The sequence below is a fragment of the Hesperophylax consimilis genome, chromosome 3 (assembly GCF_061612785.1).
Source record: "Hesperophylax consimilis isolate HC1 chromosome 3, BYU_Hcon_1.0, whole genome shotgun sequence".
In the NCBI taxonomy this organism is placed as follows: domain Eukaryota; kingdom Metazoa; phylum Arthropoda; class Insecta; order Trichoptera; family Limnephilidae; genus Hesperophylax; species Hesperophylax consimilis.
This window is the reverse complement of record NC_142838.1, coordinates 19,161,627-19,178,874: the sequence shown is the minus strand read 5'-3', so window position 1 is coordinate 19,178,874 and position 17,248 is coordinate 19,161,627. Positions and strand designations below refer to the sequence as shown.

The 17,248-nt window shown below is 35.1% G+C and overlaps 1 protein-coding gene across 1 annotated transcript in view; it reads left to right on the top strand.

The window, feature by feature from the left end:
- Positions 1–17,248, top strand: part of Utx (Utx histone demethylase) — a 118,667-nt gene that overhangs the window by 45,412 nt on the left and 56,007 nt on the right. The gene's annotated exons all lie outside the window — the stretch shown is intronic.

Genomic DNA, 17,248 nt, shown 5'->3' with positions numbered 1-17,248 from the left:
CTTGGCATCCCAGGTGCAAGAATTCATACGCATTCTCTTCTTGTTCTAAGTTGTTAATTCCATTTCAACATACTTGAATTGAATTGACAGACGGAAGTCAGACCCCCAGTCCTAAGATATTGGGTATCTACCGTGTTATTTATTTTTGCCTATCACATTTCGGTAGCTGTACCGATTCCGCCGGATATCTCGATGCCATTGTACCAGGCTTGTTCTCGAATATTTTTTTGTTGCTGTAGTTGCCGGCTATAAAAACTGAGAGTTGTTTCTTCTGCGGTAAATCCGTCGGCTCGTACCGTGATAACGGGTTAACCCATTTCGTCAGGGCATTGCCCTGCGCCGTCTAAGGCGGGTGTTTGACTTCTTCGTGAGTGGAGCAGGGGCGGGGGTGGGGAGGACGTTTCCTGCCCGGGGAAGGGGCCTCCCCCCCATTGCACTGCACAGAATCAAATTATAAGACACTCTATTATTGTGGTTCAAATGTTACATCCTGAAACAATCCTGTTTTGAGGCTTTGCTGTTGTGCCTTCGACGTGGTGGCTCAATTTTGTTCGCATCTTTTGAAAATTCATTTGTTTAATAGTTTGGTAGGATGAAATCCGAAGTTGACTATGGAGCAGCACTCTGTTGTCTGGTGCTGTACCTTTTTCTTTTCGACTGTTCCGAATGTTGTCATTTGTATAGTATAGGGCTGTCTGTATTACTTGTGCCAGCTTTAATGTCTAGCTTTATATCTAACTCGGGATTTCAGTGTATTTTCTCTTTCGTAATTGGTTTTCACATACTATAATAATGTTTCATTTAATTGACAAAGACTTATGATACTCTCTCGATGCAATGTTCATGTTCTCTAATGATCACCGTTTATAATGTAATATGTTTTATTTTGAATAGATTTTGTGTAATGGATAGTTGCGTAGTTTTGTAGGGATACACTTACCTAATTTATAACATGTATACGTAAAGCTGGAGTTAAATTTGCGTATGAATTTGACCTTCTAAATTCAATTCAACATGTTCATAACGTATCTTAACAAAATCGTTTACTAAATAAAAATCATCCGACCGTCAACAAGTCCTCAAGTTGAAGAAATCGTAGAAATTCTGTGACTTCGTTCAAAAGTTTGCATTTCATAATGATTATTCAACTTTTAACCCTTCCGGCTAATTTGTACGCTTTTGGGAACAACTCATATTCTCACCGAAATCGTAGTATCTCCCTTATTGTCATGGTGATAAATATAATCTAAACGGTATTAGAAGAAAAACACCACGCTATATAATATTCAAATCCAGAAGTTAACCGCAGAAGAATTAAAAGGTGAATATTCACGAAACCAAAGAATCGAACGCAATTTAAAAAATAAACTATGATAAAATGCATGAATTTTTTATTCATTATTTTCATATGAAACGACATAAAGGTGAGGTGACAGAAACGTTTGTAATACATTCGTCTAATAACATGCGCGTGTTTTTATATATTTTTTGTTACCAGTTATTTTAATTAAAAATTAAGTAAAGTGCGCCATTTTTATTTGTTTTTTATGTGTGCATTCAAAATTTTAATATTTCAAGAAATATAATTTAAATGCAAGTTTGATCAACTTTCAAAAACAGTTTTTAGTTCAGAAATATTCCATTTATTTGGATTTTATTATGAGCGGAAATACGGAGTTAAACATTGGCTGTTCACTGGGAAATTAAAAATTATGAAATAACACCTAACGAAATGAAATAAAACATAACTTCATCAACAATTGAAAGAATTATTTTGAACTTGACATTGAGATTGTTGATTTTTTGTACTTTCACCGGATCTCACGGTACTAAAAGTACTCCCGACTCTCATGAAATGGGGAATATGAATATCTAGTAACTGTGTGTGTTGCACAACTTGTGATTTGATTAGCATAACGCGTTTATTTGCCTTATTTATCCGAAAAGTGGTGAAGTTAAAGACGCCACGTGCTGCCAGATCACACATCATATTTTATATAAGTCCATCAATATCTCACGCTTGTACCTACCCTATAGACAAGTTTCGAAGTACCTAAGAATCTTTACTACAATGTTGAAAATATGTGTATTTATTAAAACTCGCAAACGGTGAGCCTCTGCATCGTGAAATTTGCACAGCTTTTTCTGTCTGGATTTCTGGGTGAACGTATCTATTTCAGATAGCAACACCATCTCCAGCACAAAATGTAAATATTTGAAATTTCAATTTTGTAAAAATAAGTGACACCGCTGTTTTTTTGTACATATTATGCAATTCAAATCTCTGGTAGGAAAGCTTTATATTGTATATAGCATAGTATTAAAACACAGTTATACAATACATGTTTTGAAGCAAGCATCATTGATAATCTCGCGGTGTTTCTATTTGTACACCATCTCGAGTTTAACGTGTCCACAGAACATTAAGAATAAAGAACGTACTATACAATAATATTATTCTCTGCTTTAACTGTTACTAGCGAATCACCTCGACTCAGTCGCTTTAATGCCACGTTTTACTATGCACTTAAAATTATCAATACAGATTGCAGCGAATAGCAACAGCTTCGTAACTGCATTTGACCTCGGCTATGTTGCATCTACGATGTCGTAATTGCATTGTGTGAATTTATCCGTACAAGCGAAGGTCACGCGAGAAGCCCATATTGATATTATAATATAATACGTACCTATATAAAAGATGAAGAAAAAATACGTGTTGTCCCGTAACCGGTATTCCGTTATTGTGCAGCGGTATTACGTACATTTTATGAACCTGTTACAATCGCGAAACGCTCTTCCGTGTATGTAATGCGACATTTACATTTCTGGAAAAAGCCAGTGGCCACTGGCCTCCGAAAGCCTTGAAATTACGAATGTTATGGGTTGTAGAGTTTATGTGATTGACATCGAAAATCGGTTCACTGGTGAATCAAATGCGAGTGGGTGCAGATTTGTGGAATGTTCTCGTTGTGAAAAAACATGTTTGGGTATTTTTCTGACTAACTCTATTTGACTTATGACGTAATTCATTTCATTCATAATTATTTTGTACTGTCATATCGACTGAACAATTTAATTATACAAACCACGAACTAAATGTTTATCTTTAAATGCGCGTTCCCGTAACACATTTGATATTGTAAAATGCGGCTAAAGGGCTATTTTCGGCGTTAGATCTAAATTCATTGTATAGATCTAACTCCGAAATAATAATTATTTTGCTGTATGTCATTCCAACTAAACAAATAATGTTTAATATGCTTGTAGTTTGTCTTAGGGTACGTATACATTGGCGAACCGAAACGCGAACCATACCACGAATTACGGGAAAGGGACGAATCAACTGCAAGCGACGTTTCGCGCCATTTGCGGTTGCGTCGTTTCTTTCCCATAAGTTGAGGTTCAGTTCGGCAGTTCGGCTCGCAGATGTATACGTAGCATTACACAGTAAATATTCACTTCCTAACCTACTTATTCCCCTTCTCCACCACTTCCTTCGGTCTCACTACAACACCCTGAGTTCGGTTACCACCAACGTTTAGCGCGTTAAAAGATAGAGACGACCAAACAAGCCCCATATTCCACAATATAACAAACACCCAGAAGCAGTGTTGTAGTTCGTTTTGGTTTTTCACTCTCGGCGAAAGATTTTCCTAGACTCCCCTTGGCACAGTTTCCCTCGCGAGCGCGCTCTGGGCGGTTCGACCTTGCCTGCAGTTGAGCGAATTCGACTCGCGGCGCGCTACTGCACCGTGCACGCATGCACACCAACACGCTCGATGCGATTCGATACGTGGAATCTAAGCTACTCACTAAACTTATTTTCCGCACTACCTCAAACCTTTGAACTATCGCTATTTCTGTAGAGATATGGCTTACTTGTATTATTTGCAAAACGGTTGATTCACGACCGGACCAAATTCCCATCTTTCCCTATATTTCTATTCCAAAGTATCACTCTTCCTCGCCCTAGAAGCCATCAGTGAATAAGATGATAGTAATCTCTTCTATATCAGCTGTAGTACAGCACAGCCGCTGAGAGCTCCGCTTTAACACTTTTTCTGATTCACCTTATCGAATCGTGAAAATGACATTCCGAGCTGAAATAATGACTAAAAGAGGTATGCAATTTTCACGACGGTGAGTTCTACCGTTTTTCATTTTTGTAGTTCATATATATTTTCTGCTATCTAGTTTAGATGCATTTCATGCAATGCAATGCAACTTGAATGACGTGACATGACCAGTCGAGGTTAACCTACTCTTTCTGGGAAATGTCGTTTCTAGAACACCACCTCCACTATTCCTCAAATAAGAGAATTTCAATAAAACCGTGTTAATTCTCGGTAGTGAATGCAAAATTGCATGTGGTATTGAAGTCAGAATTCAGGCTTTAGTCTGCACGCTATTTTTCAGAACCGTTTCCACAACCGCGTTACTGAGAAGTTTTATTACCGTACAATGCATGCAATAATCACTCTCCAAAAGAGCAACTACATTACACATAGAGATGGCTAACGTTGAGTATTAGATTTCTCACAGATAACTCATGAAATTTTGTATATATGTATAAGTTTTTTAGAATTTCAATAAACGGTTAAATTTTCAATCAACAGACCCCATCTCTACAGAACCTGATAAAAGAGCTGCAACATACATACATGTAAAGTACTTACGATAAATCGCAAGTGTTGAGATTTATATTTTCCATGGATCTACGATGACTTAGAACTTATAGATTGCGAAATTTATTTTGAAAAAAGATGATACAATTAAATTTTCTATTCGACAATGGTCTAGTCGCCAACCAACCGGTTTTCAGATTAGTGCCATTAATAAAAGTAAGCAATAGTCATTAGAGCTGCATCATAAATAGAATAGTTGGTTTTATCAAACGCCTTGAATTAGGTTTTCCATAGATCCACGATAGCTTGTACTTATACTCTTGCGGGTATTGTGAGGAACAGGTTTTCTTATAAGAGCTTGACCACTTGGTCAGGTCCGAGTCGCAGTGGAGAATAGTTACCGTAACCGATACGATAACGATCAGCTGTTTTATAATGCAGCGGAATATTCTTTGTTCGCTTGTGACGTTTAGCACGTAGCTGAAAACTGAATGCACTTTAGAAAATGTCTTGTCAAGTCAGATCTAGTCGACCATGACTGAATACATTCCAGCCATTGTTCAGTTAATAACCACCAATCGTACGGGGATACAGTTTTTGTTTTGCTGATTTTTAATACTATCTCAATAGCTTACTCGGATAATAATGGATGCTAATAATCGATGATGATTTGCCTATTACCATTTACAATTTACAAGTTAACTAAAAAAGTTTACGGAAATGATTTTTCTTACTGTTTATATTTACACTTGCATAGGAATTTAATTAGAAATGTAATTTTTTATAGGCTGGCTGGCTTATCGCCTGACGGCAATTTCTTCCAACCAGTCCTAATAATGTCTTTCGATGGTTGGTTTCCTTGGATCCTTGTAGTATCTATCTACCTTTAACATTTTCTATGGCTTGAATCTTGCGTCAGTGGCTCGAATGAAAGATGTTTTCAGCGATGCTCTGCCTTATTTCTTTGAATAGTTAGTTTTACTGAATAATACAATTATCTTCCATTCAAAATCGGGTTTCCAGCAATGCTCTATCTTCAAACTCCTTTCACTATTTGCTGATAGTTAAATCCAAAAAGCTTTCAGCAATGGTTGTTATCCGCCTTTAAATATTTCTTTCGGTGGTTTAGTTTCCTTGAATCTTCCAAAGTAATGTTTTCCTTTTACTAACAATTAAATGAACGCTTTCCACTAATGCTCAATCTTTAAACAAACATTTCATCGTTTCGTTGGGTTACAACATCCGCTATTTATACTTTTATAACCCCCAAAAATTAAATTATGCGGAGAATATGAACTACTGCGATATAACTTTTAATGAAAATTACTACTAATGAAATTTACTACCTAAACATACGAATATATTATTATATAGACCTAAGTATGTAAGTGCATAATGTACAATATTACACACTTGTAGTATTATGTAATGAGTGTCTAGTATATATATGTACACTTCTAATAGTTAGTAGCTAGTACATATCTACTGTGTTTTGGAAAAAATCCCTAAAGCCACATTTTTGGGAATGTTACTTTTCAGTGTTTTCATATAGAATAGACTTCAAAGTCTATTTAATACAAAAACTAAGTTTATGCCTATTTTTTTTGCAGTTATTTTGAGAAAACCGTAGATAAACTTACTGAACCTTCAAATCTATCTAATAATAAATGTAAATGTTCGTTTGTTCAAAATATTAAATCTACGAAAGATCTACACCGATTGCTTTGAAATTTTGACAAAACGTTGCATTCGAATACGCGTCTGTTTTTATATACCTATATTATAAAGATGTCACATGTGACAGTTAAAAACATGGTTTTTGTCACCTGTAACAGGTAAAAACATGTTTTTCAGCGCCATCTGTTGGACGTAAACTAAACACGTGGTATTGTTTCTCTATCTGCACAGACAGACTGCGCCACAGCAACGCTTGGCGTGGTACAGTTATAAATAGAATAGTAGTGGCTAGTTATAAATAGATTTCAATATACTACATCAAAAAAAATTAAAACAAATAACCACTTTCGTACAAATTTCAAGCTCATTAATTAGTTTTATGAATCCTTAAATATTAATTTTTATCGTCTGCAGTAAAGTTTTCATTTTGTGGCTTGAAGGGTTTTACCAAACCACAGTCGAATATATTATGTACACTCTGAACTATGCGTCCCGGAAAACACTGGTCTGAGGCAGTCAACTCTTAGATCAGCAACATCATCAGCTGTAGGCCGACTGATAGAACCTATGCGCAAGCCAAATACTAAGTTTGGTGATCGCGCTTTCGGAGTATCTGGGCCGAAGGCTTGGAATAAACTTCCTCCGGAACTAAGATCCATAACAAGTCCAACAGAATTCAGATCTAAACTAAAAACTTACCTATTTAAGCTGTCGTACCCTTAAATTAAATATACCATTCCTAAGAGAAAGTCCAGTTATATTCAATTTTCCGATTATGTCCTAAATCCTGTATCTAAATTTCGCTAATAAACAATTATATAATGTTAGTTAAGTGTTAATCTCAAGTGACCTACCAGGTAAGTATTGTACTGTATATTATCTCCATAAATAGTTAAGTAATAACATAGATCACTGTAGAGATGTATTATAAGTTTGTACAGCGCCGTTGAGGTGATTTTGCACAAAAACGGCGCTATACAAGTCATCCATTTATTATTATTATTTTATTATTATTACACTTCTAATATTATGTAGTTCGTAGCTAGTACATATATCGCACACCTAGATAAAGGGTAGCACAACTCGAAATAATTCAAAATTGAGTTATTGCGATTTTCGGAATCTGCGTCGAAAACTACACAAACTACAAAGACGACACCTGTTTTAAAATCTCCATCAATAATAATGTGATGGCGATGTAAGTTAGTCTTTCTGAGTTGCTCCACGTACATCCACCACCAACAACAGTAACACATCACCAATTACGACATACCAGCAGTAGGGGAAGGTGCTGTCAATACGCACAAAGACTGGATTCTTTCGACTTAGTTTTGTATCCGTGATTAACTGCAGTCATAAAGCGTGAATTATTTTAGTTGATTTGGTATTCGTGATTGAACCTGTCTTGTTTCTCGGGCGTTCTACATATCAACTCCACATACTCCGATTTTGTTTACAAAAGTAAGTCATTTTAATTTTACTAATTCATAATAGTTGATTAATTTGAGTTGATAAAATTATTAAACAATGATTTAGTCACGAATACTAAAATAACACGAAATTAATTAATAAACAAGTGATACGTGTATTTGATGATAAGTAATTGAGCAAATAAATATCCTAGTAAAATAACATACAACATTATATAAAAATATTTTTAATCGGTCACATAAAAATCGAGTAAAATGTTTTTTGCTGTTCCTGAATAAAGAGGTATTTTGAGTTGTACTACTCTTCATCTAGGTGTGCGATATGTACGCTTCTGTAGTACCTATTATCTAGTTCGTAGCTAGTACATATATTTCCTCTTCTCTAGTATTAAGTAGTTGGTAGCTAGTACAATATATATGTACAGTTCGGCCTGAATTAGGTCATGAGCGTATAATGCCTCTCGGTCGGAGATCGGTTATGCAATAATCATCCAACACCAATCTATGTAGTTTTGTAAAGCCCGAACCACACGAGCCGATGTAGGCCGTCCTAATGCACATGCACTCGACAACTAGAGCGATAAGGCGACTTGCATATTTATTGTGCCGATTATGTTGCCTTTACTCGTAAACTTTCATTTAACGCACGGGAAATGTGTGCATTTAGTTTGTGACCTTGATTATGTTAGGTAAAAATGCGCTTCTCTTTTTAACAAAAAATTGCGTGATGTATTATTTCAAATTGAAATTACTTTAACATAAACATGTGTTGTTAAAATTGATTATTTACTTATTTTTCGGCAACAATTACCAAAATATAGTTTGGACAAATGATATTCTTTTGTAGAAGGTAGAAAATAGGTAGAAGAGAAATAAAATTCAGATATCATTAACTGAGAGCGTAGTGGAGTCCTGTTTTAACTCGACCGTTTGGCATTTCGTATGTCTGTAAATTTGTTTGTACATTCCTTTTCCGGTTTCAAATATATGATGCTTTCACTGTATTATTCAAGCACGAGAACGTTTATTAACTAAGAGAAAATAATTAGAAACATACTTTTCATACGTGGGGTATCTATGACTATTCACTAAACCGGTAAAATGAAGAATTTTTAATCGTAATTTTTCTGAAAATAATTAAATAGTTCAGATATGTATTTCATAAATGTGGATGTAAAACTAATGGCAACAGTATGCAAAAAATATATATTACTATGCACACATAATATTTGATTCCTGTGTGAAGCAGAAGTTTAAAATGTTTTTCGTAAATATTTTATAAATATCTGTTTTTATTGGAGTAAGATAGATGGTTATAAACACATCGGTAATACACTCATTATATTTTACATGATAATATTAATTAAACGAAATACAAAACGTGTTATAAACCCGTTTTTATTACTCCCTGTTCTCGGAATGGATGCTACACCCTAAAACATAAGTGTTTCATGCTCTAGAAAGAAAATAATATTCCATCAATTTGTCTCCACAAATAAAAAATATTTTATTCATTTCACCCGCTACGACAAGGAAACACAATTATTTATTATTCCAATTACATTTCCCCTTATAGGGGTTGTTCTTAAACCCATTACATCAAGTAGCCACGTATTGTATGATTCGAGTATTTTTAATGTCAAAGTAACCGCAAATTAAACCTCAATGGCAGCATTCATATTTTTTATGTGTGTAGTATTGTGTACATGTGTTTGTAGTACGAGCAATACCTACTTACCTACCCACCTCATATTACACGACAAATAAGCATCCATCCACGCTCTTACTACGAGGTGTAGTTGTGTGCCTCCATACGCACTAGAACTTACTAATACTTGGAAAATACACGCGCTCGCTTCATAGTATCGAATCACAAATGGCGCCATCGTCGGAAAACCCATCGGAAATATCATTAGGATGTATGCTATACCGCGGTATAAAGTAAACATCGTTATCAAAAGGGCAAAGAATTTCTTAATTTTTTCTACCAATGAATCCCGTCCTTTTTCCGTGTGTGCTTTACTTTAGTCTTCTCCGTTTTCCGGACGTCAGACTTGCACTACGGCCAGGCGACGCGCGGTGTTGCCATTTTTCAGGTCAGTCGCTTATTGTTCTGATAACAGGGCGAGGGGGAAGGGTGTGACGTCACAGCTTATCACTACCACTTCCCCCCGCAGAATTACGTAACCCCATCATTCCTCTCCCCTTGCGGCCTTATTTTCAATCTAGCATCTACAAATAATAATTTCGCTCTAGATTAAAATGTGGAGCAAACGTTAAACCGTGATAACATCTTTTATTGGTATGTCTTTGATGATTTCAACACATAGTTACTATCATAATGTTATTGTTATCATTTTATCATATATTTATTCATACCTCTTCAACGACATGATGTTTTTAAGGGGTGTTGGCGATCGAACGGCACAACAACCCTTGATTCCAAGATTTTTTTTCTAAATTCGTTCATTGCCTTCGATAGACGAGTTGATTTTAAACTGCTTCGGTAGGTTAGGTAGGTAGCTACCTCTTTTCACTTGTTTCTTGTTTATTCTCCAATTCAATACTTCCAAATAAAACATCTGTTCGATTTGATTTATTCGTCCAGCGCAAAGCTTTTTAATGCTTCTTCCCTGTCAAATTATTTGCGTATTATGTCCGGCGCGCCCTTCCAAACATCAACCCTTTCCCGCCGTTTTCGGCGAACGGGAGGGCAAACGAAGCTAGCTGCCTTTGGGTTCTATCAAATTTCAAATAGGGGGAATCTATTCAGCTACCCCACCACCCGCCAATATTATTACTATTCTTTGTATCCCCGGTCTAGGTTTTGTCGTTCCCACGCTAACTACTGGCAGGGGTACCTATTCCACTGACTGGGGGTACCTACCTACTTTGTACCTTGCTGGGGTACTAACAAATGGCTCCTCAGCGCGAAATGGGTAGGTACCTACTTGTCCCCTCATTTGCCTTTTCCCTAAAATCTGGGCAGATGTCAAGTGTATGCTCACACATGTGGTAGTGAAATAGTGACGGATTATCACTTAGGTTCAAATATCGAAAAAAAAAAATAGTACTTACTTATTATATTGTACTAGGAGAGGCGATACTGCTACAACAACCACAATCTACAGACATAGTTTATTACACAAATTTGTTTTTCTTCGACCTCTTTTGATCGCATTGTTCTACGATAATCATAATACAGATTTATAAACTTCAGGCGACCAAAATAATGTAATGAACTAATGAAAATATGTCTGAAGATAACATTATTCTCGATTTAGCGATATGTGGTTCTTACTTTCCAGGTAGATAATGTATATGGATCTAACTGCCTTAGAAGCTAAGCTATAGGTACGTCTCCCGAGATGTACCAATGTGAATTGAGCAGAACCTTGTGGAGAATATAGACTAGAGACGAGCCCCCGGTCTCTCGGTGCGCGGGCATCAGCCTCCGTAGGTACACACTTCCTCCCCGGGATAACCACCCTCTCCTTACCCTCCCGAGGCCTCCCATCAACCACCGTATATTTCCCCACCGAGATCTACTAGAATCTCCTTTAATAATATCCCGGGATGCTGATCCCCCCTCGCCGGGATGTTTCACCCCTGTGACACCGGTACTCGGAACCCGTAACCCTGGCCTGATCCTCCCTCCCCGCTCGCAACTCACTGCTCGAGGCCAATTCTGCGTACTGCTACTGTGTTCGTAATCGTCGTAATGCGATTCGATTTAATCGATGTGATTCGTTTTATTTATTGCGTCGTTTTGCGTTTCATTCATATATGACTTGAAGGGGTTGTGATTTATGTATAATGTTTTGATAATGAATTACGTTTTTCGAAGCATTTATACCCACGCTAAAACTATTACGTATGTAAAATGCATAGAAAAGAATAATATAATATGGTATTTTGTAATATCTATTTTTTTGTGTTAAAATTTGTTCCACTGTCCGGAGTTAGTGGGACTACGACACTACCGATGAGATCGTCTCCTACAACGAACTTTCATGTTTTTTTTACAAATGTATCATAAATTAATTAGAGTATGATGAGGACAGAACTTTTAATTTTTTTGGAAAATACCAAATTACTGAACATGTCAAAATGTTGATTTTTGCGGCCAGCCGAAAAACGTGTTACGTCACGGGACACCATTGCATATATTTTACCAGTTTTCGCTTTTGAAAGGTCGTTCGTCATTGGAGATATCGAAAAACTAATTTTATCGTCGCTAATAACTCTTTAAATATAATTAAATGTAAGATTTATTTAAAAAAAATAATTTAAACATTTTCTTCAAAAGAAAAATTTGAAATTTGAACTATGCCCGAACTTTTGCATGTTGTTAACTTCACAGAACCAGTAAAGGCAAATGCCAATTGAATGTATAAAATTTCCGCACAGGCTGAATGACGCTGTCATGTAGCGCGTCACTTTTTATGATCTAATCGTAATTTGTGCTCATTACCGGATGGAGATGACGTCACATTGTACATTTGACGTTTTTTATATCTTAGGCGTACTGTAAAGTCAGATATAGCTTGACGAATCATCAAAATGCGTACCGCGATGTCTCATAGGTACTGCGGGTTTGTTCTTAAATGATCGGAATTTCCACCACAAGCAACAGTACCCATGTATGTAGTTTACTGTGATTCTATCTTTTGTATTTGGTACTTGAGTATAACGTTTGAATAGGAAACATTTTGTCATTGAGCACTTATTATTACCACTCATATTACTGATTCACTAACGAGAATCTATGTCGTTGTCGAATCATTTTCCGCGTAGTGAATATTATTTTCTCGGAAAATTCTTTAGTTACTAATACCTATATTGTTAATTTATTCATTTTACTAAGATGAAATAGGTAGCCAATTTGCCTTGTTCGAGAAGGAATATTTTACCAAGAAAAACCCACCTGTGTTCATTAGCAACTATACAGGGTGTATCGGCACGTACCCGACAAACTTTAACCAGCTATTCCTTAGCACATTTGGAGTAAAAAATGCTATGGGCACTTTGCTGTCCGGTAACATTTTTTTTAAATAAAAAAATTTGTAGAGCCAAAACGGTAATTATATGAAATTCCCTCGATAGAAAAAATCTATGCTAATGTATGCTCTGAAAATTATTAAAAACACGTTTTGTTCTGTTATTTAACATATTACGTGTATGAAAAAAACTACAGTGCTTCTTTAAATGCAACTTAAGTATTTGTCGAGACGTTTTTGCTTTATTTTTAAATGAGTCGGGTTTTATTAAAAAATTTCCCAATTTTTGCTTAATTATTATAGTTTTGTTTTAATATTAGCGCGCTTCCTCTAACATTCGTATTTACATATGTCCACTTCAAAGCACCTTCTTCTTATTTTTTTTAACGCTTACTAGGGAGCCTTAAGACGAAATAAGATCCTAAAAAAATATCAGTTATGGGCGTGAACGCGATTTAAGTGGGCGAAGCAAATTAGTTTCACACGCGCTCCGCTCGAATTAAATATTATAATATTTCGGGGTGCAGGGGAATGAAGTACGTTGCAATGGGGTACACCCGACACAACGAACAGTTCGAAGTCAGAGCAGCGATGAAATCCACTAGATGGTACCCATGAGTAAGGTTTGAACATGAAATGCTTAATAATGGGCGTCTTTCAAACTATGTGAATAGTAATATTAAGTTGAATGTGCATGTTTTAGGCAAATTTCGATAGAAACGTTACCTATTGCAGAAGGAGCTCATGATTTTATGATTCTTATCAGATTTCTGTAACCATACTGCTAGACGGTAGGCAGTAACTTATGACTCGTAACCGACGTGTTCTTCATTGACAGATGTCAAAGCAATACGGTATTCAATCACGAATCATTTTCATAATATCTGATCATAATTATATCTGAATATATTGACAAGATAAATAAAATATCAGTCATTTTCAATATTTATTATTATCGTTTACAAAAAGTTACATAAAACAAATAATTATGTAATGTAAAAAGCATAAGATGCAACTATTTTTTGTATAAAGGCCATCATTTATTATAATATAAGTTAGAAATAGTAAAAATAATTTTATATAAAAAACGAAAATAATTATTCAATAAATAGCATTTCGTCGAAATCTAAACGACGATTTCCAAATTGACGTTCTTTACATACAATATCTAAGATATGTGGAGGATCACGAACATTCATAGACCTTGTGACTCCAGGATCGATAAGCTCGACAAGAATGCAATCCATTTAAAAATTAGTTAATTTAATAAGCATTTTTTCTTCCCAGAACTTGTCATCTCGAAGTATACGCTCAACTATCTCTAAGTTAGATAATTACAATCATAAAAAGAGTCGTGCTGCGAAATTCTATTTAATACAGTTAAAGAAAAAATATGTCTTCTATTCTCCTTCCTTCCAGAATAACGGGTTTCTTCTCGTCCTGTGTAAACAAAACTTTTACTTTATTTACGTCAATTTTTTTTTTTTTTTTTAATTTTTTTTATTAAAAGTATACAATACAGAATATAGTATATTATATAAAGCATTGTACTCCCAGGAGTTAATAAACTCATTGCGGGAATGATACGCATTACATGAAACATATAGCTGTATGTATTAAATGGACACATGATCGGACATACACAACATTATTATTTCAGATAGTCATTAGTAAGATGAAGTTTGAGCATGTTAGTTTGGGTCTTTTTACATTGACTTGCACATTTGATCTCGTTGGGTAGTTGATTATATTTTGTGTGAGCTATGTATTCCAGGGATCTTAGTCCATATTTTGTTTATTTGATTTTTGGTATATGTAGTTTGTTGTGATTTCTTGTGTTGTGTTGGTGTACGTCGTAATTGTAATAGAGTGTAGTGTTGGAATGTGCCGAGTGTTGAATTACTTTTAATATATTTTTCGTTATTTCAAAAGTGGGAATGGTATTAAAATGAAGTATTTGGGTGTTTCTGTAGATGTCTTTGACATGTGTGTCCCAAGGTAAACTGAAAATATTTCGCAGGGCTCTATTTTGGACGACTTGGACTTCTGAAATCATTTTTTTTGTAGCAAATCCCCAGATTCCGGCGAGATATATTAGATGTGAGTGAATCATAGCATGGTAAATAAATAAATAAATAAATAAATAAATAAATGGTAAATCGATTTTAATAGAGAGGGAGGAAGTAACCCGCGAAGTCTATATAAAACACCAGTTATATGAGTAATTTTGGATAGAACATGTTTAAATTGGTGATTCCATGTGAGTTGTGAATCAATGAAAAGGCCAAGATATTTTGTAACATCAGCCCTTTCAAGGCGGTTATTATCAAGACTTATATTAAGACATACATTTTTTTATTTGCAAACAGTATGTAATGTGTTTTTTTTATGTTTAGGCTAAGTTTGTTTAATCGCAGCCAGTTTGCCAGGCAAGCTACATCACTTTCCATTTCCTTTTCAAGTTCGTTTAAATCATTATTGTGATAAAGAATCACTGTATCATCTGCATAGAGTTGTATTGTACCCTTAAGTCCCCATTTAGCAATATCATTTATATATATTAAAAATAGTAATGGTCCAAGTACGGAGCCCTGAGGCACGCCACATTTCATCGTTCCCATGCTGCTTGTCCCCTTTCCAACAAAGGTCTGACAGTGTCGGTTAGAGAGGTAGCTACACAGTAACTTCAGGGGAGTGCCTACTATGCCTAGGTGTTCTAGCTTCTTTAGTAGTATCCCATGGTCAACCGTATCGAAAGCCTTTTTTAAATCTATAAATAAGCCTGCAGCATGCTTACCCTGGTCTATATGCTTTTGGAGGGCGTATACAAAATCGAAGGCAGCACATTTTGTGTTAGATTGGTTTCTGAATCCATACTGTTGGGATGCGAGTAAATTGTTTGATAGGAGATATTTAGTGAGCCTAAGCTTAATAACCTTTTCAAAAACTTTAGAGACGACAAAGAGGATGGATATAGGACGGTAATTAGAAGGATTTTTTTGCAATCATCTTTGTAAATCGGAATTATTTTTGCTATCTTTAGTTGATCTGGGAAGATTCCACTATTCAGGGATTGATTAATAAGAAAAACAAGGTGGTCAGCTAATATATCTTTGCAAAAGTTCAGGTACACTGGTGTAATTCCATCTAAACCTGGAGATGCATTAGACTTTAGTTGAGAGATGATACTGAGAACTTCTGTTTTATTTGTTTTGGCCATGTATAAGGACTGGATTGCTTTTTGATCCGTGTTTATAGTGATAGAATCATCTGGATATGATGCAATTGTAGCTGCTAAGTTTTCCCCAACTGATATAAAGAAGTTGTTAAAAGTTGAAGCTATCTGTGTTGAGCATGTTATTTCTTCATTCTTAATGAGAAGACATTCAATTTCATCTTTCTGGGGTGTCGAGCTATTTGTTAGAATTGCATTTATTATTTTCCATGTCTGTCGCGGATAACGCAGGTTTTCTTTAAATATAGTCGTGTAGTATTTGGTTTTAGCATATCTTCTATAGTTGGTAACTTGATTTCTTGTTTTATTTCTCAGTGCTGTGAATATATCACTTTGCTGATTTTTTTTCCAGATTTTAAACGCATTGTTGCGCTGTTTGATAAGTGCATTTAATTTTGCATCAAACCATGGAGTATTACCCCTCCGTTGGTCTCCTATGCGTAACTCAGATTTATGTTGGGATGATTTTATTGCTGTTTTGATGTATTCATTAAAATTATTATAGATTTCATTGGCATTACTGGTGGTTTCGTGTGGAAAGTTGTGGGATTCTACATATGTTTTTAACATGTTTTTATCGGTTTTGGTGTTGTTTGAAAAAGAATGTATTCTATTATTAGTGTGATGTTTCAAGCTGTTTTGGTAATCTAATATCAAAATGTTATGATCACTTAGGTAGGCATCTATATTTGCAGTAGTTGAGGAAATATTTTGTCTGTTTGAGATGATATGGTCTATTAAAGAAGTAGAGGTATCTGTTACTCGTGTAGGATAGGATGTGTTACATATGAAACAGTTGTATGAGTCTAGCGTGTTGATGTATTTAAGAGATGTATTATTTTTTTGAAGAATGTCAATGTTGAAACCACCAAAGATAAGGGTATCATCTATACAGTTATTTAAAATAGATTCATGATACATTAAGAATTCGTTAATGTTTGAGGTAGGCTTTCTGTTTATAACATAAATATTTAACGGTTTAAAATTTCTATTACGAATATATAATTGAAAACAATATGTATGGGAAATATGTATTTGAAAATTTTTTACGACTTCAATACGTTCATAGTAAAATTATATGTTTAAATCAGAATTTTTCTCCGGTGAAATCGGTCCTTTCGGCATCGGATTATTGATATATTAAGTATTTTCGTGATTAAATAAAAACAATATTAGAAACATTATGTTAATTCACTTTTCAATCAAATTTTGGAATTATACACACGAGCGTATAAGTACGTATAGACGGGTATATACAAGTGTATAAATTACCTGCTG